Source organism: Caretta caretta, chromosome 6 (assembly GCF_965140235.1).
Source record: "Caretta caretta isolate rCarCar2 chromosome 6, rCarCar1.hap1, whole genome shotgun sequence".
NCBI classification, from domain to species: domain Eukaryota; kingdom Metazoa; phylum Chordata; order Testudines; family Cheloniidae; genus Caretta; species Caretta caretta.
The window spans coordinates 103,579,822-103,599,874 of record NC_134211.1 but is presented as its reverse complement, the minus strand read 5'-3'; the positions used below and the strand labels follow the sequence as shown (position 1 = coordinate 103,599,874).

The window sequence follows — 20,053 nt, the reverse complement described above, 5'->3', positions numbered from 1 at the left end:
AAAGGAACTAGATAAATTCATGGAGGATAGGTCCTTCAATGGCTATTAGCCAAGATGGTCAGTGATGCAACTTCATGCTCTGGGTGTCCCTAGCCTCTGACTGCCAGAAGCTGGGAGTGGACTTGCTTGAATGTATAGGAAGTAAGTTGTCATGGGAGACTTTGAATCCAAATTATTTGTGTTATGGGATTATTTCAGTCACGTCCGAGTTACCTTGTAGCAGCTATAGACAGCAACAGCACTTTTCTGTATACTGATTTTGGAATCTTGTTTTACATGCCAAAACCAAAATTAAGGCAATGATCAAGCTCTCAGATATGACAATGATATGATTGAGAGATATACAGATAGTTAAGCTCTCAGAAATCACCAGAAGTGGAATGTACAGCCTTATCTGTACAGAGCCTGCACCCCCAGCTGGATCCCTCACCCTCTCCCACACTCCAACTCCCTGAGCCAGCCCAGTGAAAATGAGCGAGTGAGGGTGGGGAGAGCGAGCGACAGGGGAGGGGGAGAGGGGGTGGAGAATGGAGTGAGCTGGGGTGGAGCCTCGGAGGAGGGGCAGGACAGGGGGTGGAGGAAGGGTGTTCAGTTTTGTGCGAGTATAAAGTTGGTGATCCTCTATGGCTGACAGGGGATGAGTCACTCAATGATTGCCAGTTTTGTGTATTCCCTCTGAAGCATCTGGCACTGGCCACTGTCAGAAGACAGGATACTGGGCTAGATGGACCATTGGTCTGACCCAGGATGGTCGTTCTTATGCCATAACAACTGGAGCAGGGAGCTGGGCCCAGCCCTGCAGCACAACAACTGCTGTGGTGTGGGAGGCTTGTTCTCCAACCCATCCCCCACCACCTTTCCTCCGCACTGGGCCAGGATTAGGGTTGCAGCGCTGGGCCAGAGGTTACCGCTATGGATGGTCAATGCCCCTTCTGCCATTTAGTATGGTGCACCCATTGGCTCAGGAGGCTACATCTACCTTAATCTAGGGAGGGATTTGGGAAGGGGATGTCCCCACCGCCTCTCATTGATGTACCTGGGCAAGTTCATCTTAAGCTGCTGCTCCCTGATCTATCCTCCGACTGTAATAGTTGGCTTACTTCCTTGCAGCCCCTTCACATGACCCTGCTGAATGCTCATGAGAATCGCACTAAGGCTGCAGCAGCCACTGCTATGGAAATAACATTAGAGGCTCGCCTCCTACCATTAAATTCAACAGACCCGGCCTGATGATTGTTGATCAAACCACCCACAGCCTTCTCCTCATGGGGAAAATCATGAAGCCTGCTGAAAAACAATAATGTATCCATTGTTATACACGTTGCAGTGCTTCTACTAAGTGGTGTGTGAATTCCCATGATTCTGTGCATGTTCAGACCACTAGATACTAGTAATCATAACTGAACTGTAATTAACATGTCATCCTGGACAAATACAATATGAGTGTGACAATTTTTACCCCACAAACAGTTTGATATTTCTTCCCCTGTCAAAAAACAAATTGGAATAAGGAATCTGTTATTCCTGCTCCAAAAAGCTTTGTTGGCTTAGAAATTAGATTCGTGTCATGGAAAACTCAATTACCCAATCTCTGATAACCAAGGAAAAGGCCTGGTAAGGAAATGATATTTGACATACAGTGCACATTATCAAAATAACCAGTCCTACTACCAGAGTCCCCCTGGCCTGCACAAGAAAATCCCTTCCACTTGCAACACAGAAATAAACACAGTGCACCCCATGTCCTATAACTCACTCTCTAATGCAGCTTTACCATGAGATTATTAACAATATTGTTTTCCCACAGGGGGTATTTTTATTATCTATGTAAATGAGGAAATGGTTAGCACTGAAGAGGTGGGGTTATTTGGTTTATGTACTTTTTTGGCAAATTTCAGAGTAATAGCCGTGTTAGGCTGTATTCGCAAAAAGAAAAGGAGTACTTGTGGCACCTTAGAGACTAACCAATTTATTTGAGCATAAGCTTTCGTGAGCTACAGCTCACTTCATCGGATGAATACTGTGGAAAGTGTAGAAGATCTTTTTATATACACACAAAGCATGAAAAAGTACCTCCTCCCACCCCACTCTCCTGCTGGTAATAGCTTATCTAAAGTGATCACTCTCCTTACAATGTGTATGATATTATATTATGATATAATGTATGATAAGTTGGGCCATTGGCCCAACTTGATTATCATACACATTGTAAGGAGAGTGATCACTTTAGATAAGCTATTACCAGCAGGAGAGTGGGGTGGGAGGAGGTATTTTTTTCATGCTTTGTGTGTATATAATAAGATCTTCTAAACTTTCCACAGTATGCATCCGATGAAGTGAGCTGTAGCTCACGAAAGCTTATGCTCAAATAAATTGGTTAGTCTCTAAGGTGCCACAAGTACTCCTTGTCTTTTTTTGGCAAACATTCAGCAAATAATCTTGTGTATTCAGTATACAAGACAGCATCTCACTCATACCCTTTTATCACACTCAAGGTTAGAGCTGGTTAAAAATCCATTTCCTTAAGAAGCAAAATGTTTTGCATAAATATATGGAGTTTGGCATTTTCATCAAGATTTCTCAGGTTCAGGATGGAATTTCTAGTCACAGTATGATGAGAGCAGCACATCCCAACCAAGACCAGTGACTAGGGTACTTGCCTGGAATATGGGAGAGCCAAGTTTAAGTTCCTGTTCCAATCCATCTGTGGTAAGTACCCTGAGCTGGTGGCTATTCTAGGGTGTTTGCTTTTTGTGAAATTTTTTGAAATGTTTAATTTTTGTTCTGCATGGGAACGAAAACAAATGTAAAAACCTCAATATTTTTTTTTAAACACAGAATTATTGTTTTCTAGCCAGCCCTACTCAGGGGGCATTTCCTTATGCATTCCTGTATAGCTAAAACACTCTGGCAAGTTTTATATTGTCCATAAGGTAAACTGTGAGGATATTTAACTAACACATATGAGAGGCACATGCAAAGAAATCAGCCCAGGGGTGACAGGTCTATGATGGCTTCAATTCACCCTTGTACCCTCGCAATTCTGGGATATTCAAGTGGTGGAACTACCTCCAGTGTACGGCCCTGGTGGCCTAAGTCACAGCACCCTAACCCCAGACTGCCTGGAATCGCTACACTGCTGAGTTCTCACCCCAACAGACTCCTCCAAACCTCAGCCCAGGCCTTGGCAATGCCCTCTATATGAGGCTTGAGAGGAAGTTCTTAGAAGGCAACTTTAAGGCTGTTTTCTGGTATGTCTGCACCAGAAGAATTCATCCCCATCCGGAAACAGGAGTTTAGAGCTCTGTTAAGCCATTCTGGCCCTTTTACCTAGTTTAAGGGAGTTGGAGCAATGCTGAGGATGTCATCCATTAAACATTAATCTCAGTGATGCCTTGAAGTGGCAGGAATAGAGCTGGTTTATCTCTTCCCCTTGCCAGCAGCACTTTGTAATTAAACAGACACATAAACATTCCAAAGAGGTATGCAGTGTAAATTGGTCAAACTTTCTGTGCTGTCACTCATACAGCAGAGAGTATGGTTTTACCCTTGCGCATTCGTATAAATACAAAATATGTTTGTCACCATTAACACCCATTGGAAGACACCTGATGAAAAGATACCAAGGGAAGACGAGTAAAGAAACATACTGATATGTCATTGTAGGGAAAGAAAGAAGTGAAACTGTAGAATAGCCAGTAGTCTGGTGGTTAAGGCCTAGGAGGTGAAAGACTAGGGATCAAATCCCTTCTTCAAACCGAGCAGATCAGGGAGTTGAGTATAGGTTTCCTCTATCCTATGTGGGCACACTGAGCTACTAGCTTATTGTTGTAAATCTAGTCCTAAGTGACTTACAAGCACAATGCCTGAAAACCCCATCCATAATTTATAACAACCAGAGTCATCATTTGAAATATAGGCCTGATCCTGCAAACTCTTCTCACTAAAGCCAGATAAGAGCTGGCCTAAAGTAGTTTTATTGAATTATAGTTGTTATTGTTCCAATGTGTTTGCTCTTGTTAATAATATGGGGGATTTCACTAATGAGTAAGCAGATGGTTGCTTTTATAAAAATTGAAGAGGTCCAATGTTAGAGATCTGGTGTAAAGGAAATCAGTAATTCCAGTTCTACTCATATTAATAAAAGATTGATTCTTACAGCTAACATGAGCAAGGATTCATGAAGGACATGCTTGCTGAGGATATTAGAAAACTGACCAATCCACTACAGCGGAAAAATTCGGCAGAGGAAGAGTCCATGTGAAACCTCAACAGGTTGAGGGTGGTGTCTCTTTTCTGCATCCTCCTTTCAGCTGCAGATTCATGTGAGAGAAGTGCAGGATGCAGCATGTGGTCCCAGTGTAAGACTGGGGATTCACAGGAAAGTCTGGCTTCAGCCATGTAGGTCTCCAATCAAGCCATACAGAAAAGTCCCTTGGTCCAGATTCCAGGATCCCTGAAAGAGTGGCTGACACCTGTGCTGTCATTGGCTCCCCCACCACAGCTGTATACTCTGACCCCTCCTGGTTTAAACATGGTAATGAGCTTTATGGCTTTTGTGCTTTGGAAGTGCATGCTGGGATACTCACCTCCAACGTGTGTTTCCACAGGGAGGCTTACAGGCACATAGAAATATCATAGCCACAACTACCCTCTAGCTGGACTGCATGACCCTTGGCTTTAGTCTGCTCTTTGTGCATAGATGGTGGGCCCAGGAACCTAGATGTCCAGGAAAACTAGCTTCATCAGCATTTTGTCTGACCTCATTGATAATTTTACTTTGACCTATGTAATATTTAATAAGGGGGCAAGGTGCTTAATACTGTTCAACAGTATAAATAACGGAGCAAGGAGCAGTGGAGATCAGATAGATACAGCTGGATCCTTCTGAATGTACTGTGAGTACTGTGTTCATTTTTCCTTAAAGACACTGTGTTCATGTTATAAGGAGTTTAGTTTATAGGATCATTTCATTCTCCTGTGGGTGATTCTGTAATGGCCGTAGAGAACAATCTGCTCTGAAGCATGGCCTGTCTTATGCAGTCACTCAGGGTAACAGCAGAAATTGGTACCCTTGTGAGGTTGTGCTTTGACTAAAAGTCAAACATTATTTAATGGTAAATGTTGAAGAATAGTTCAGTGCAGTCCCTAAAGTGTGGCTATACTCTGAATAGTGACTGTAAAAAGACATTGTAGGGCCGCATGTTTAGCAGGCCACTGGCTCCAGATCAAATGTGCTCAGTTTACAAGGAATGTTTTTTTCCTTGTAAACTGCTAGCCCTTTAAAATCATACAGGCTGGAGAGTCAGGCTGAGCCTGCTCCCTGCTAGGGCTCTCTGTCATGCAAGCCACCCCAGATTGGGAGGGAGGTTTGGGAAGGATGTTGCTGCACAGATAAAGTACGTTCTGAAGCTCAAGGAGGGACGCAGCTGTGAGTTACTCTCCTTGTACATCTTGGAGTTCCAGTAGCCACACGGTCTGATAACTGGTCAGGTTATTGAGGTTCAGGAGTGGGAAGGGGTAACTGCTTCAACAGGTAACGTAACTGCTGAGCTGTTACCTGGAGTGACTCTGCCCCCTGTGTGGGAGGATTCCTTTACCATTCTTTTCACAGAGCTCCCCAGTCCTAGTTACCAGTTTGTGTGCTTGCATGGTAGATGTAGCCCTATAGATTAAGGCAGGTGGATAGACCTTTGCAACTAATGCCTGTGAATTTTAGAACTCGGGCCTTTTTTCCCCCTTGAAAGAAACCTAGAAGTTGTGGGCTTGTTTCCAAAAACATTTCAAAGAGTCTGTGTGAAACTGCTGCATATGCCCACAGTTACTGTGCTTTGGTTTGCAGAGAAAAACATTGAGAATTCATGTCAGTTTTGCCTCCTTGTTTCAGTCAGAAAAAAAAAGAGGAAATGAGAAAAAAAATCAAAACATCTTGTTTCAATGTTTTCTAAGCAAAACATTTAGATTTTTCAGTTTACAACAGCTTTGTTTCAAAATGTACTTTAATTTTATTATTAAAATATTTAAAATGCTCAAAATCAGACAAGAACATCTTGACCGGGAGCCATTTTTTACAATTTTGACTTGCTGAAAATTTTAAAAAAAAATTATTTTTGGTTTGAATTGCCAGTGAAGCACAAAAAAAAAAAAAAATCTGTTGTTTATGCAGGTCCAGTTGCTGGAGTCATGGATCTCCACTATTCCAATGTGACACTTGTATGAGATAGAGTAGCCCAGCTAACTCTAACCCATATGTGGCCCAAGTTGGTTCTGATTCAGGGAGCTGTAACTAGCTCCCCATGACTGTTTGCTTCATATGTCACAAGTGGGGCTCAGGAATAGGGGAGAACTGAGCCCAGTATGGTTTTTATTGTTACAGAATCATTAGAAAGGTTTTGATATAGCTGTGCTGTTATAGAAAGACAAACATCATTTGATATGCACCTTTTTACAAACCTATTAATACTAACAAACATGATGGTTCTTAAAGACAAGGGTGGGTGAACTGTTTCAGAGGAAATAAACAATTCCAGACATGGTCCCTCTCTGTCCACTCTATTCAGATTAAAAATGTCATGCCTACCTCACTTGTTCCCTTTCTCTGACTTCAAAGATGGACATAGCTGTCTCACATCTGACTGTCTAATAAGGCCAATCCCCTTTCCTTTCCATAAGCCTCCAGTTTCTTGAAGGCTTACTGACTTGAAGGGAGGTGGGGAGAAATATCTGAGAATTGCAAGAAAACCAAGGGGAAGGACCCTCTCTAAATGCATCAGTAATAGCAGAGTGAGACAACAGGAAAAAATAATATCTGGAAAATAATCACTAGGTCTAATTTTACATGGAAAAAGAACAATTTCATTACACTAGTCCATAGATATAATGACTTTCATTCTTTCTTCATAGAGTTGTTCCAAAGGAAAATGAAGCCAACCCTTTATCTGTGTTTGTTACTTGTTGGACTTCTTGCTGTTGTCCATTGTCATGATGACCCTGACCACCATGATGACACAAAGGCCCAGGAACATCATCCCAGTCTTGAAGGAAATCCTAAAAGCAAACCACCAGCTTGTTCCAAAATAGCTCCCAGCAATGCTGACTTTGCACTTAGATTCTACAAGCAGGTTACATCAGATTCAGTTGAGAAGAATATTTTCTTCTCTCCTTTGAGCATCTCCACTGCTTTAGCCATGGTGGCTCTAGGTGCTAAATCAACCACACTGACTCAGATTCTGGAAGGACTCGCCTTTAACCTGACAGAGATTGAGGAGAAGGAGATACATGAAGGTTTTCATGATCTCATTCACTTGCTAAACCGTCCTGACAGTGAGGTCCAGCTGAACCTGGGGAAATGCCCTTTTTGTTGATGAGAAACTGATACTGCTACAGAAGTTTTTGGATGACATCAAAAGCTAATATGACGCAGAAGCTTTTCCCAGTAATTTCCAGAATTCTCCAGAGGCTGAGAAAGAGATCAATGATCATATAGAGAAGAAAACCCATGAGAAAATTGCAAACTTAGTCCAGGGTCTTGATCCACTCACTCTAATACTTCTTGTCAACTATGTTTACTTTAAAGGCGAGACATGTTATACCAATGACTACTTATTGGCAATATAAACTTTCAGTGTCTGATTTGTAATCTGAAACAAAACACAAAAATCCCCAATCATTTTTAAATGTATTTAACAGATTGTTAGGCCTATTGAAAATAATTATGTCTGGAAAGCTTTTCCAGGAGGATTATATGAAAAAATGTCAAAACTTGATATCTGACATTAGGCCCCTTAAGTCATAATTAGGCACCTAAATGTAAGTGGTGACATTATTAGAACTACTAGACTCTCTTTGAAGTCAATGGGGGCTACAGTGCTCAGGATATCTGAAGACCAGGTCAGTTGTGACTGGCTTTATGTATTCGTGTTTGAAAAATTTGTTCTGCCATTCATTTCATGATCCAATATGAAATATGCAGAAAAATTAACGGCTAAGTCTCTTCATGAATTGTTGTAATCACATGCACGTTCTCATTCTGGTAGGAGATGGTGGCCGTACACCTATCAGATTATGGTGACTTCTTGTGCTGTTATATAAGGAGAGAAAACAGCACCTATCCATTCTTTGCAAAAAAAAAAAAAGAGTAGGGACATTTTCTTTAAAATCTTGCAGTATCTGGAATCCAAATTGAATGTGTATTTGATAAACAACTTTACATAGTGATTTGTCAGATATGTTGAGCAAATGTACACAGAACACATGAAAAGGTGATTTTAAGGCCTGGAAATCAACCTGTTAAAATGGAATGGTATTCAGCTGAACAGTAACTACCTCCTAAATCTTGTTAAAGTTGTGGGAAAAAAAACCCTGGTATTTTAGTTAATCCTATCAAGGGTGGGGTGATTCTGTTCTCAGTATAGCAATGACTGAGTCATGATGATTTAAAAGTAAATTAGAAAACAGCGTAACCATTATCTTCTATGCAAGACCAGACTTGAGTGGGTGTCTCAGGCATTGCCCTGGTAATGTGTAGTGGAGGGAAAGGATGGTGCTATGGCTAAAATACGAGTTCTGATTCCACCTCTGTCACAGACTCGCTGTGCAACCTTGGGCATGTCACATAAGCTCACTGTACCTTGGTTTCTCCATCTGTACTGTGAAGATAGTAATACCTCCTTTGCAGGGGTAATCTGAAGCTTAGTTCCTTAATATTTTTATAGCTCTTTCAGAGGCTTTAAGCTATGGAAATGCAAATAATTTTGTATTTAATTTGTGAGATTTAGTCCAAAACTACTTGTTCTAGAAATCACAAGAGAGAAATCATGTTAACAGCTGCTCTATTTATGGAGACACATAAGCTATCAAAGGAAAAATATTCTCCCTTTTTCTCTTCAAGAACCTAAATAACGATGCATTGCAACATCTAAATTCCCCATGTGAATCTTGCTCTAAAAGTTTAAAACTCATAGAAAAAAAACATTAATTACCTGTAAATTGTCAGAAAGCAGCCTCATGTGGAACTGCCTCAAAAATACAACTCAGAAGAAAATAACAGGATTACTTAATTTCATTTCATGGTTTTCTTCAGAACTTTTAACAGCCCATACAAAGTCTCAACACATTAGAGGTGCCCATTATACTATTGAAAGAGTCTTATTAACATGATGGGAAACAAAAATCCCCTTAGGAAAATTGACTTTGAGTTACCTTGAATCTATAAATATAGATTCATTATACTTGATTTAGTGTGGTTTATACTAATAAATCCTCTTTCACACTATAGTCAATTGCATTCTTTCACAGCCTACTGGAAAAATCCTTTCAGTGATTCGCTCACCCATAAAGCAGACTTTTTTGTGGATAGGAAAACATCATTTAAAGTAAATACGATGACCCGAGATGGATATTATAACAGTCACTATGATAAGGAGTTGTCTTGTCAGCTGGTGGAAATACCTTATAATGGAAATGCTACAGCATTATTTATCTGCCTGATAAAGGAAAAATGAAGCAAGTGGAGGATGCTCTGTTGAAAGAAACTGTGTTTAAATGGGTAAAATCACTTGAACAAAGAAAACAAGTACTTGTGGCACCTTAGAGACTAACCAATTTATTTGAGCATAAGCTTTCGTGAGTTACAGCTCACTTCATCGGATGCATAAGTGAGCTGTAGCTCACGAAAGCTTATGCTCAAATAAATTGGTTAGTCTCTAAGGTGCCACAAGTCCTCCTTTTCTTTCTGCGAATACAGACTAACACTGCTGCTTCTCTGAAACCTGTCACTTAAACAAAGGTAATGCTTATTTTCTGCTTGGATGTTTTACTGTAGATATAGAATAGAATCCAAATTGTAGACAAAATTAAACTAGGTGCCACAGTATCATTATATTGGCTCATTGGAGGTTTCAGGGATGCAATGGCCATAAAGAACGAAACAAAAATAAAGCTGTGATGCTTTTTACTTTCAACAAGTAGGCACTGCCATAGAAATCAGGATGGTCTTGTGGTTAAGGGACAGGACTGAGAGTCAGGAGATCTAGGGGCTATTCCCATTTCTGCCAGAGACTTTCTACTTATTCTTGAGCCCTTACCTTTACACTGCCACAGTTACACCATCCTTAAAAAGGTGGAGGATGACATCTAGCTGCCATTGTAAGACTTAACTCACTGATATTTTTAAAACACTTTGACACCTTGGCTGGGACTCACGCTTTTGTATCAAATGACAAGATAAAAAAACAGGGTAGGCCTGATTCTGATCTCACACCTATTCTACAGTGGTGTCACTCCATTGACTTCAGTGAGTTATTCCTGATTCTCACTGATTTAAGTGAGAGCAGAATCAGGTCCAGGGAATGTGGCTATAATGTCTGCCTGGAGTTCAGCAGGCTATTCCACACAAAGACTTGATCTGGAAAAATGTACGCTAATTCAGCAGGAAAAAATAATCCAAGATACAGATGTTCAAAGGGAGGGAGGTAGCTGGAAATCAGTATTGCTGAAGACAATGTAGGTGAGAGCAGAAAGAAATGAGAAATAAATTTTCAATGTGAGGTGACAGCAAAAGTAAACCAATGTAATATTGAGCTGCATATGCAGAGATTCCAGGGGCTACAGAGCACTGCTGAGATTGCGTGTACAGTGAAACATAATTCAGTGCTGGGCACCTTAATTCCAGAACTATGTCAATGAGTCTTGGGAAATCAGAGAAGTCAGAAAAAATAAACAGTGATTGGAGAGAAGAATTTTAAGAGGAAATGCATAAATATGCACAATGCAGGCAAATGACGACTAAGGCTGATGACAGCATTGTAAATACCCATGGGAATTTATTGGGCCCAATACAAATTCTACTTGTTCACCATTTATCATGATGCAGGTGTTGATATTTTACTTGCACACCCCAAATTTCATTGCTCTGGGCACACAGAGCAATAGCAAACATCAAGCAGAGACAGGAATTGCTTAGTGATACAGGCTCTGGTCCAGCATCCTTAAAATCAATGGGATTTCTGCTGTTGATTCAGTGCCTGCAGCAGCAAGTAGTAGGAGTGGTAAGCAAAGGAAAATAATTAGGCGTGAAATCAAGGAAAAGAAAATGTAATCCAAATATCATGAAACATTACTTAAAGAGGCCTGAGGAAGGGTCTCCCTAAGGCAGTGTTTCCCAAGCTTGGGACGCCGCTTTTTCAGGGAAAGCCCCTGGTGGGCTGGGCTGGTTTGTTTACCTGCCGCGTCCGCAGGTTCAGCCGATCGTGGCTCCCACTGGCCGCGGTTCGCCGCTGCAGGCCAATGGGGACTGCGGGAAGCGGCGCGGGCTGAGGGACGTACAGGCCGCCGCTTCCCATAGCCGCCATTGGCCTGCAGCAGCGAACCGCGGCCAGTGGGAGCCATGATTGGCTGAACCTGCATACAAGCGGTGTCCCAAGTTTGGGAAACACTGCCCTAAGGACATGACAGAATTTTAAAAAAGAATTAGAACTGGACAGGATAAAGAACTCAAATGTATATTGTAAGGTCGAAACCTTCATTGTCAGGGAGCAGGGCAGGGGGAATAGACAAGATGGCCAAAATGGGTGTTTTCCATCTCCAACTTCTTTGATTCCTTGCCATGAACAGTAATAGTCTGTTGAATAAAGATATTGATGCAACCTTATGGAATGGATGTTTTGGAAAGGAAGCAATTTCTCAAGTGTTCCTCACTGCCCAGAAGAATGATCAGAGGGATTATGAGAAGTCTCCTCTCTTCAGTAGATTCACGATCCTCGTGTACTATTCCAAAGAGGGAAAACCAGAGACTAGTATCAGGCTGTGTAATGGGTTTAGAGGCTGAGCAGATAGGAAGGCGGCAGGTGGTTAGAACATCCCCCCTCTATCCCATTGGGCTGTAGAATAGCTGCAGAGCTGCTCCATAAAAACACCTTTCAGACTCATGCTCAGTAAGCTCTTGGGTGCCCCCCCAAAGGGTGAGAAATAGGAGAATCCATGCAGTGGCAAGTCCCTCCATCCCAGATGCTGCACCTCAGGAGGAACCCAATCCTCTGTACTGCTGTAAAAGGAATTTGCACTGAACGGGGTTGTTTACTATATAGAGGTACCACATCCCTACATGGCCCTCCCAATTCAGCCTCACGCTTCACGGAAGAATGGTGTCAGTTATGTTGACAAGGGTTTCTCTATAGCCAGAGCACTGGGGACTGGATTTGCTCCCAAAAGAATGTAAAAAATGCCAGTGGACTTCTTGGCATTCCCAAGAACTATTTCAGGCATCGCTATCTAGCAGGTACTCCACAGGGTTATCTTATATTGCCTTCAACAGAAGAATAGAACTGTACATTCCAAAATTTTCGATTTTGGGCTCCTATGACATCAAAGAGATATTCAAGAGATTGGGTGTGATCGATGTATTCGAGGACCATACTGATCTGTCTGGAATCACTGAGAATCCCAGGCTGAAGGTTTCAAAAGTAAGTTTGTAAACAGAGGTGGTGTAAATGGATTTGTCTGCACCTAAATCACCCTCACCCTGGGCAGTGTCTAAGCTATGTTCAGTACAGCTTGGCATATGGTCATCATTACCCTCATGCTATTTTTAAACACTGATAACTATGGAGCTGGTAGATAGGTCATAAATATGGATACAATTTTGTCACAGTAAAATTATGCATCATTCACAGCACAGTCATGGTAAAAAATAGGTAATTTTGCACAATGGTCAGAGCAACAGTGTGGACCCTGCTGATGCACAATAACAGTTGTTCGTTCATCTTTGAAATGGGACAAAGTCAAAGCAAACTAACAAACTGTTAACCCAAAGCAGTTGATCAAAGTGAATTAACCACCTGTTTGTGTGGACCCTGCTGCTGGGCATTGACAGTTGCAATACATGGGCTAAATTACTTTTGTCAGCAACTGTAACATTAACAGTTCATTAGTTCACTTTTATCTATTCCCATTTCAAAGAGGACTAGATCAAACTGAACTAATAAACTGTAATGCTTGGCAGCAGGGTCCATATAAATGTTAAAATTCAAGGGACCACAAAACGTCATCACTGTCCTGGAAAAGTTGAAATAAAATGGCAAAACTCAGATTCCTTGACAGTGGTGACCAGAGTGACATAATCACATTCTTAGTCATAAACTAGAGCAGCCTGATGGTTGTTCAAACTCAGGCTGTCTATTGAGAGGCCCCCAAGGGGCCTTCCAATGTCAAGGGCTCACTGGGCATAGAGGAACTTTAGCCATGCCGCTTATCCCCAAGACTTGCGCCTTAGGACACAGGCTGGGAAGACTATCCTGAGATTCATCCATCAGCTGGTTATGATGTCATCAGTTGCTGAGGATTTGGCCCATTGTTTTAAAATGTGTATATTTTATAACTATAAGTGACCTAATCCTGCTCCCGTAGAGATCACTGGCAAGACTCCCAGTACTATTAATGTAGGCAGGAGTGGACCTGAGAAAAGCTATCTTTCCTAGAAAGAAGCAATAACTTGCTCATCACAGATAACGTTTGTTCATTACATCTAACACTGTGGTAAATTTTTAATATTTCCAGACACTATGAAGACACATGAGTGCACACAGAAAAAGAGTTTAACTATTACTGACAACTAAAATATAATAACCCACAATAATCTCCAATTTAAACCAACATTGGCAAAGAATATACTTTAGATCACATTAGGAACAATACAGAGAGTTCCAAATACAGAACTTTTTACAAAGAAATCAATCACTATTTGAACTTAGACATATGAATTGATACCTGGAGCTCAGCTAGCTGGTTCCTTTCCCTCTGAGGTCATCATTTCTCCTGAATCTAATCCAATTTTCTGCTGTAAATTAATTCTTCACTAGACATCTATTTCAGATTCTGAGAGACTATTCGTCTGTGCTGAGAAGTAGTGAATAGGAAAGTCCCTTTGTAGTGATTTGATTCTTCCAGCTCAGTCTTTTAATATTGATGCGCCTAACCCTGCAGTACTTACTTACACAGACAAAGCTCCTAATGAACGCATTGGGAATGCTGTCTGTATTTCTTCCATTGTGCTCCATCAGTCCTGCTCTTATTGGGCCCATGTCTTAACAGCTGATTTTCCAAAGAGCTCTGGTTTAAAAGTGAGCGTGTTCATTTTCAGCCACTGCCCACTTTTCTGTGCTTAGACTGTAATGTTTGCTTCGTTTCCTTGCAGGCTGTTCACAAGGCCCTGCTGAATGTTCATGAGAATGGCACTGAAGCAGCAGCAGTCACTGTCATAGAAATGGTTCCTACATCTCTTCCTCCGGTCATTCAATTCGACAGGCTCTTCCTGATGATGATTATTGATCGAAGCACTGATAGCTTGCTCTTCCTGGGGAAAATTGTCAACCCTACTGAAAAATAATCCATCACTGCTGTACATGTCATACCCCTTGTACTTACGGCTGGTAAATTCTGATGTGCTCATGTACATCAGCTGACACTAGTAACTATATAAAAATGTTGATTAACATATATTTCCAAACAAATAAAGCAGGAATGTGATAACTCCTTACCTACAAACAGCCTGGTATCTCTTCATCCACTAGAAAGCGATTTGTGCAAAGAGTTACACTGTTACCCACCCCAAAGTCTTTGTTGGTTTAGGATTAAGTGGTTTTTTTTTTTAAAGTGCTAAGCCCACCCACATCCTGGAAAAACAAGGTAAACGTCCAGTTGAGGGAACCATATTTTAATACTTTACACAAATTAATTCCATAGACCACCTGAGGTTTGATTCTAAGCAGGAGAGCTAAGAACATAATTCATTCTGACAGTAGACAAGCGAGACTCACTGGTATGGTGCCTCCTGCTGGTCATCTCAGGAATTAGCTCTCCAGTGTACAGAGCGCCTCCTACTGGCCGGTGTCTCACCTGCCTCAGGCCCCCATGTCCCTCCCAGACCCAGGTGCCCCTTTACCTCAGGGTTCTTCCCCCCAGCAGTAACCCACAGTCTGGGTCTCCACTCCCAGGGGAACCTCCAACCCTCTATCCCCACCTCACCTTAGTGGCTACTGCCCCGCTCGCTGGGGCAGACTGCAGTCTGTCATGGCCACTCATCATTGGCAAGGGGGTTGGACCAGCTGCCTCTGCCTATCTCTGGGCTGCACCTCCCAGCCCCAGTCCCTGCAGAGGCCTTTACCAAGGCCTCAACCTGGGGAGTTGCCAGGCCAGAGCTCCCCAGCTCCTCTGGCCTTTCCCCAGCCCTGCTCCACTGCAGGTACCCTTTTCTCCCTGGCAGCTAGGTCCTTCTCTCTCCACAGCTAGAGAGAGACTGACCCAGCTCCTCCCTGAGCCCTTATAACAGGGCCAGGTGTGGCCTGATTGGGAAGTGGCCCCAGCAGTGGCTCCTTCCCCAATCAGCCTAGCCTTTTTTCTAGGAGTGGGGTAACTGCCCCGCTACACTGACAAGGTGTACTCTCGCTAGCAATGACTCTGGAAAGGACTTTGGGGGTCATGGATAACCAAGTGAATATGAGCTCCCATTGTGACGCTGTGACTAAAATGGCTAATGTGATCTTTGGGTGTGTTAGGAGGGGAATATGAAGCAGGCGCAGGGAGGTGATATTACCTCTGAATATGTCATTGTTGAGACCACTTCTGGAACTGTGACCTGTTTTGGTGTCCACACTTTAGAAGAGATACTGAAAAGCTGGAGAGGGCTCAGAAAAAAGCTACAAGAATGATTTGAGATCTGGAAAACATATTTTATTATAAGAAACTTCCGCCTCCAATGTCCATCCAGGATCCCTCCTTATATTTGGAGAGGGCAAAGGGAGGGGGAGACTGGGAGCTTGCAGCAGTGGCAGAAGTCCAGCTGTCAACTCAGCTCCTCTGGCAGCTGCCTCAACCTATAAATCTTTTGAGGTCAATGAATCATAGCTTGTTCTTCATACTGGGACTTGCAGGCTGATGGCCAGAAGCTCAGTATATGAGCTGGAGCCAATAGAGTGTTACTAGAAGTTGGAGGTAGTAACAATAATGGGGCCATGAATGTTTGGGACAGAGATGGCCATGGCGCCTGCTCCCCACATAGGTGTTCATCCCCCAGATATCCTCCCCTCTGGCTTTCTTACTCTCAATGTCTTCTTCCTTCCCTTCTTAGGAGTGCCCCACAGAGGCACACATACTTCGCGCACCATAGCACTACCATCTGCTCTGAGCTGAGGCAGGAGCCCCAAACTGGCTACCCACTATGCCATCCACACACCCACTTCTCTGCTGCCCAACTCCATTTCTCTCACTGGTTCCCTGCACCTTCTCTGTTGGTCAGTACAGCTCCCTGGCTCTGACAACTCTGTGCTGAGATAATGAAACAGCGTATAGCTCTGGAGGATGGAAGTAGCCTCCAGCAAATTATATTTCCACTGTCGTTGAGAGTCAGTTGCACTTAATGATCAGTTACAATATGTCTCTGGAGGTCACAAATGCTTGGCAAAGACACAACTAATCATTATATGAGTTCATATTCAGCTCAACATAGATCTATGACTATATATGATATATAGATCACATGGTCTTAGCATGCAGAACATTAGCACCAGAATAAAGACCTTTTCTTGCATTGCTAAAACATGCTAGCAAGATTTCTGTTGTCCACTGTGTACTTTATGTAAAGTAACATACATCCAAGTTTAACCATAACTTAAAAAAAAAGCATAAGTACTTTAATGCATGTCCCAGACAGACTCTTACATATTTTGCTGAAGTGGCAGTTGGAATACAGTGCTTATATCCCAGCCTCTTGATTGCAAGATTTTGCAGTTTAAAAATAATAGTAACTTCCAACAGGTGTGCAGTGCACATTACCCCATCTGTCTTCCCAGCCATACTTGACTAGTGCAGGCATGCACACACTTGCAGAGCAGACACTCGGAGCTTACCCTGTACATCTGGGGTGTCCTAATAAGCACACTTTTGAAATCTCTTTAGGAAAATGTACACAGATGTCACTCCTGCAGAAAGGGGTTGATATCTTATTGTGGGAAAAGAAAGTAAAAAAACTGTCTAGAGCCATCCTCTTTGGAATCCCCTTTCAGGTAGTTGAAAGCAGCTATCAAATCCCCCCTCATTCTTCTCTTCTGAAGACTAAACATCCCCAGTTCCCTCAGCCTCTCCTCATAAGTCATGTGTTCCAGTCCCCTAATCATTTTTGATGCCCTCCGCTGGACGCTTTCCAATTTTTCCGCATCCTTCTTGTAGTGTGGGGCCCAAAACTGGACACAGTACCCCAGATGAGGCCTCACCAGTGTCGAATAGAGGGGAACGATCACATCCCTCTATCTGCTGGCAATGCCCCTACTTATACAGCCCAAAATGCCGTTAGCATTCTTGGCAACAAGGGCACACTGTTGACTCATATCCATCTTCTCATCCACTGTAACCCGTAGGTCCTTTTCTGCAGAACTGCTGCCTAGCCATTCGGTCCCTAGTCTGGAGCGGTACATGGGATTCTTCCGTTCTAAGTGCAGGACTCTGCACTTGTCCTTGTTGAACCTCATCAGATTTCTTTTGGCCCAATCCTCTAATTTGTCTAGGTCGCTCTGTATCCTATCCCTACCCTCCAGCATATCTACCTCTCCTCCCAGTTTAGTGTCATCTGCAAACTTGCTCAGGGTGCAGTCCACGCCATCCTCCAGATCATTAATGAAGGTATTGAACAAAACCGGCCCCAGGACCAACCCTTGGAGCACTCCGCTTGATACCAGCTGCCAGCTATACATGGAGCCGTTGATCACTACCCACTGAGCCCGACGATCTAGCCAGCTTTCTATGCACCTTATAGTCCATTCATCGAGCCCATTCTTCTTTAACTTGCTGGCAAGAATACTGTGGGAGACCGTATCAAAAGCTTTACTAAAGTCAAAGAATAATACATCCACTGCTTTTGCCTCATCCACAGAGCCAGTTATCTCGTCATAGAAGGCAATTAGATTAGTCAGGCATGACTTTCCCTTGGTGAATCCATGCTGACTGTTCCTGATCACTTCCCTCTCCTCTAAGTGCTTCAGAATTGATTCCTTGAGGACCTGCTCCATGATTTTTCCAGGGACTGAGGTGAGGCTGACTGGCCTGTAGTTCTCAGGATCCTCCTTCTTCCCTTTTTTAAAGATGGGCACTACATTAGCCTTTTTCCAGCCATCCAGGACCTCACCCAATCGCCATGAGTTTTCAAATATAATGGCCAATGGCTCTGCAATCACATCCGCCAACTCCTTTAGCACTCTCGGATGCAACGCATCCGGCCCCATGGACTTGTGCTCATCCAGCTTTTCTAAATAGTCCCGAACCACTTCTTTCTTCACAGAGGGCTGGTCACCTCCTCCCCATGCTGTGCTGCCCAGTGCAGTAGTCTGGGAGCTGACCTTGTTCATGGAGACAGAGGCAAAAAAAGCATTGAGTACATTAGCTTTTTCCACATCCTCTGTCACTAGGTTGCCTCCCTCATTCAGTAAGGGCCCCACACTTTCCTTGACTTTCTTCTTGTTGCTAACATACCTGAAGAAACCCTTCTTGTTACTCTTAATATCTGTTGCTAGCTGCAACTCCATGTGTGATTTGGCCTTCCTGATTTCACTCATTTACTTACATGGAAAGATGATTTCTGATAGGTGAGTGCTTTTAATCTAGTGCACAAGGTATAATTAGTTCTAATGACTTGAAACTGAAGCTAGGCAACTTCAGATTAAAACTAAGTGTGACAGAGCTTCCTCTCCGCCTCGGTGGGTCCCACACTTCCTTTTAGAGGTGGGCAGGGAAGCCTCTCAGTCTCTGGGAGCCTGGGGTATAGTGGCAACAGACCAGACACCCGGTTCGGTTTCTCCCCTCTGGCAGGCTCTCTTCCCTCAGACCTCTGGGGCCCAGAAGGGCCATCCAGCCTGTTGGGCAGGGTTCCTTCTGGCCTTCACCTCTGCACCTGTGTGGCTTCTCTCCAAATGCTTGTCAGCATCTGCACTGCCCAGCTCTCCAGTAGCTCACTTTCCTCCCTCAGCTCCTAACAGGGGGCCTTCTCTTGCTGGAGGGGAGGCTTTTAACAGGTTCTGGCAGACCCTTGATTGGCCCCAGGTGTCCTAATTAACCTCGAGTAACCCCTGTTCAGTTACCAAAGGGAAAAGGACCTTCTTACCCTGGGGCTAATATATCTGCCTTCCGCATTCTGCTGTAGTCGTCTGGCCTGACCCCATCACATATCCCTCCTCCCTGCTCAACACCATGAGGTTGGGCAACTTGGGTCATCAGACAGTGTACCCGTGACAGGCCATTCGCATTGCTGTGGTGGCTTCCAGCCCTGTGTGGAATGCGGAAGTGGAACAATTGGAGGGACAAGAACCACCTGTGGCCATTGCATTCTTCTCTTTGTTCCATTGCATCCATTGGAAGGGGGCATGGTCGGTCACAAGGACAAATCGCTGGCTTAGCGTGTAATATCGTAGACTTTCCATGGCCCACTTGACAGCAAGACACTCCTCTACTACTGCATATTTCTGATCCCTTGGAAGGAGTTTTCTGCTAAGATAAAGGATTGGACGTTTGTCTTCTCTGACCATCTGTGACAGGACAGCCCCCAAAACCACTTCGGATGCATTCGTCTGTAAAATGAATTCTTTATTAAAGTCTGGGACTATGAGCATGGGGTTACTGCAGAGGGCTATCTGCAGGTCTGTGAACACCCCCTCCGCCATGTCGGTCCATTTCACCACGTTAGGGACCTGGGCCTTTACCAGGTCCATCAGGGGACTAGCTCTGGTGGCAAAGTGGGGGATAAATCACCGGTAGTACCCCTCTACACCTAGGAACACTCAGACTTGTTTTTTCCGGTTCAGTCGGGGTCAGTTTTGGATAGCCTCCATCTTATTTAGTTGGGGCTTTACTATGCCTCTTCCTATGATGTATCCAAGGTATTTGGCTTCTGCTAGCCCTATGGCACACTTGGCCAGATTGGCTCTGAGGCTGGCCTGCCTTAGGATGTTCAGCACTGCTTCCACCTTTCCCAGGTGGGTCTCCCAGTCTGGGCTATGGATGATCACATCATCCA

General features: G+C 43.4%; 1 pseudogene; it reads left to right on the top strand.

The window, feature by feature from the left end:
* Positions 1 to 6,920: 6,920 nt before the first annotated feature.
* On the top strand, positions 6,921 to 14,383 carry LOC125638472 (alpha-1-antiproteinase-like; annotated as a pseudogene).
* The last annotated feature ends 5,670 nt before the right edge of the window (positions 14,384 to 20,053 follow it).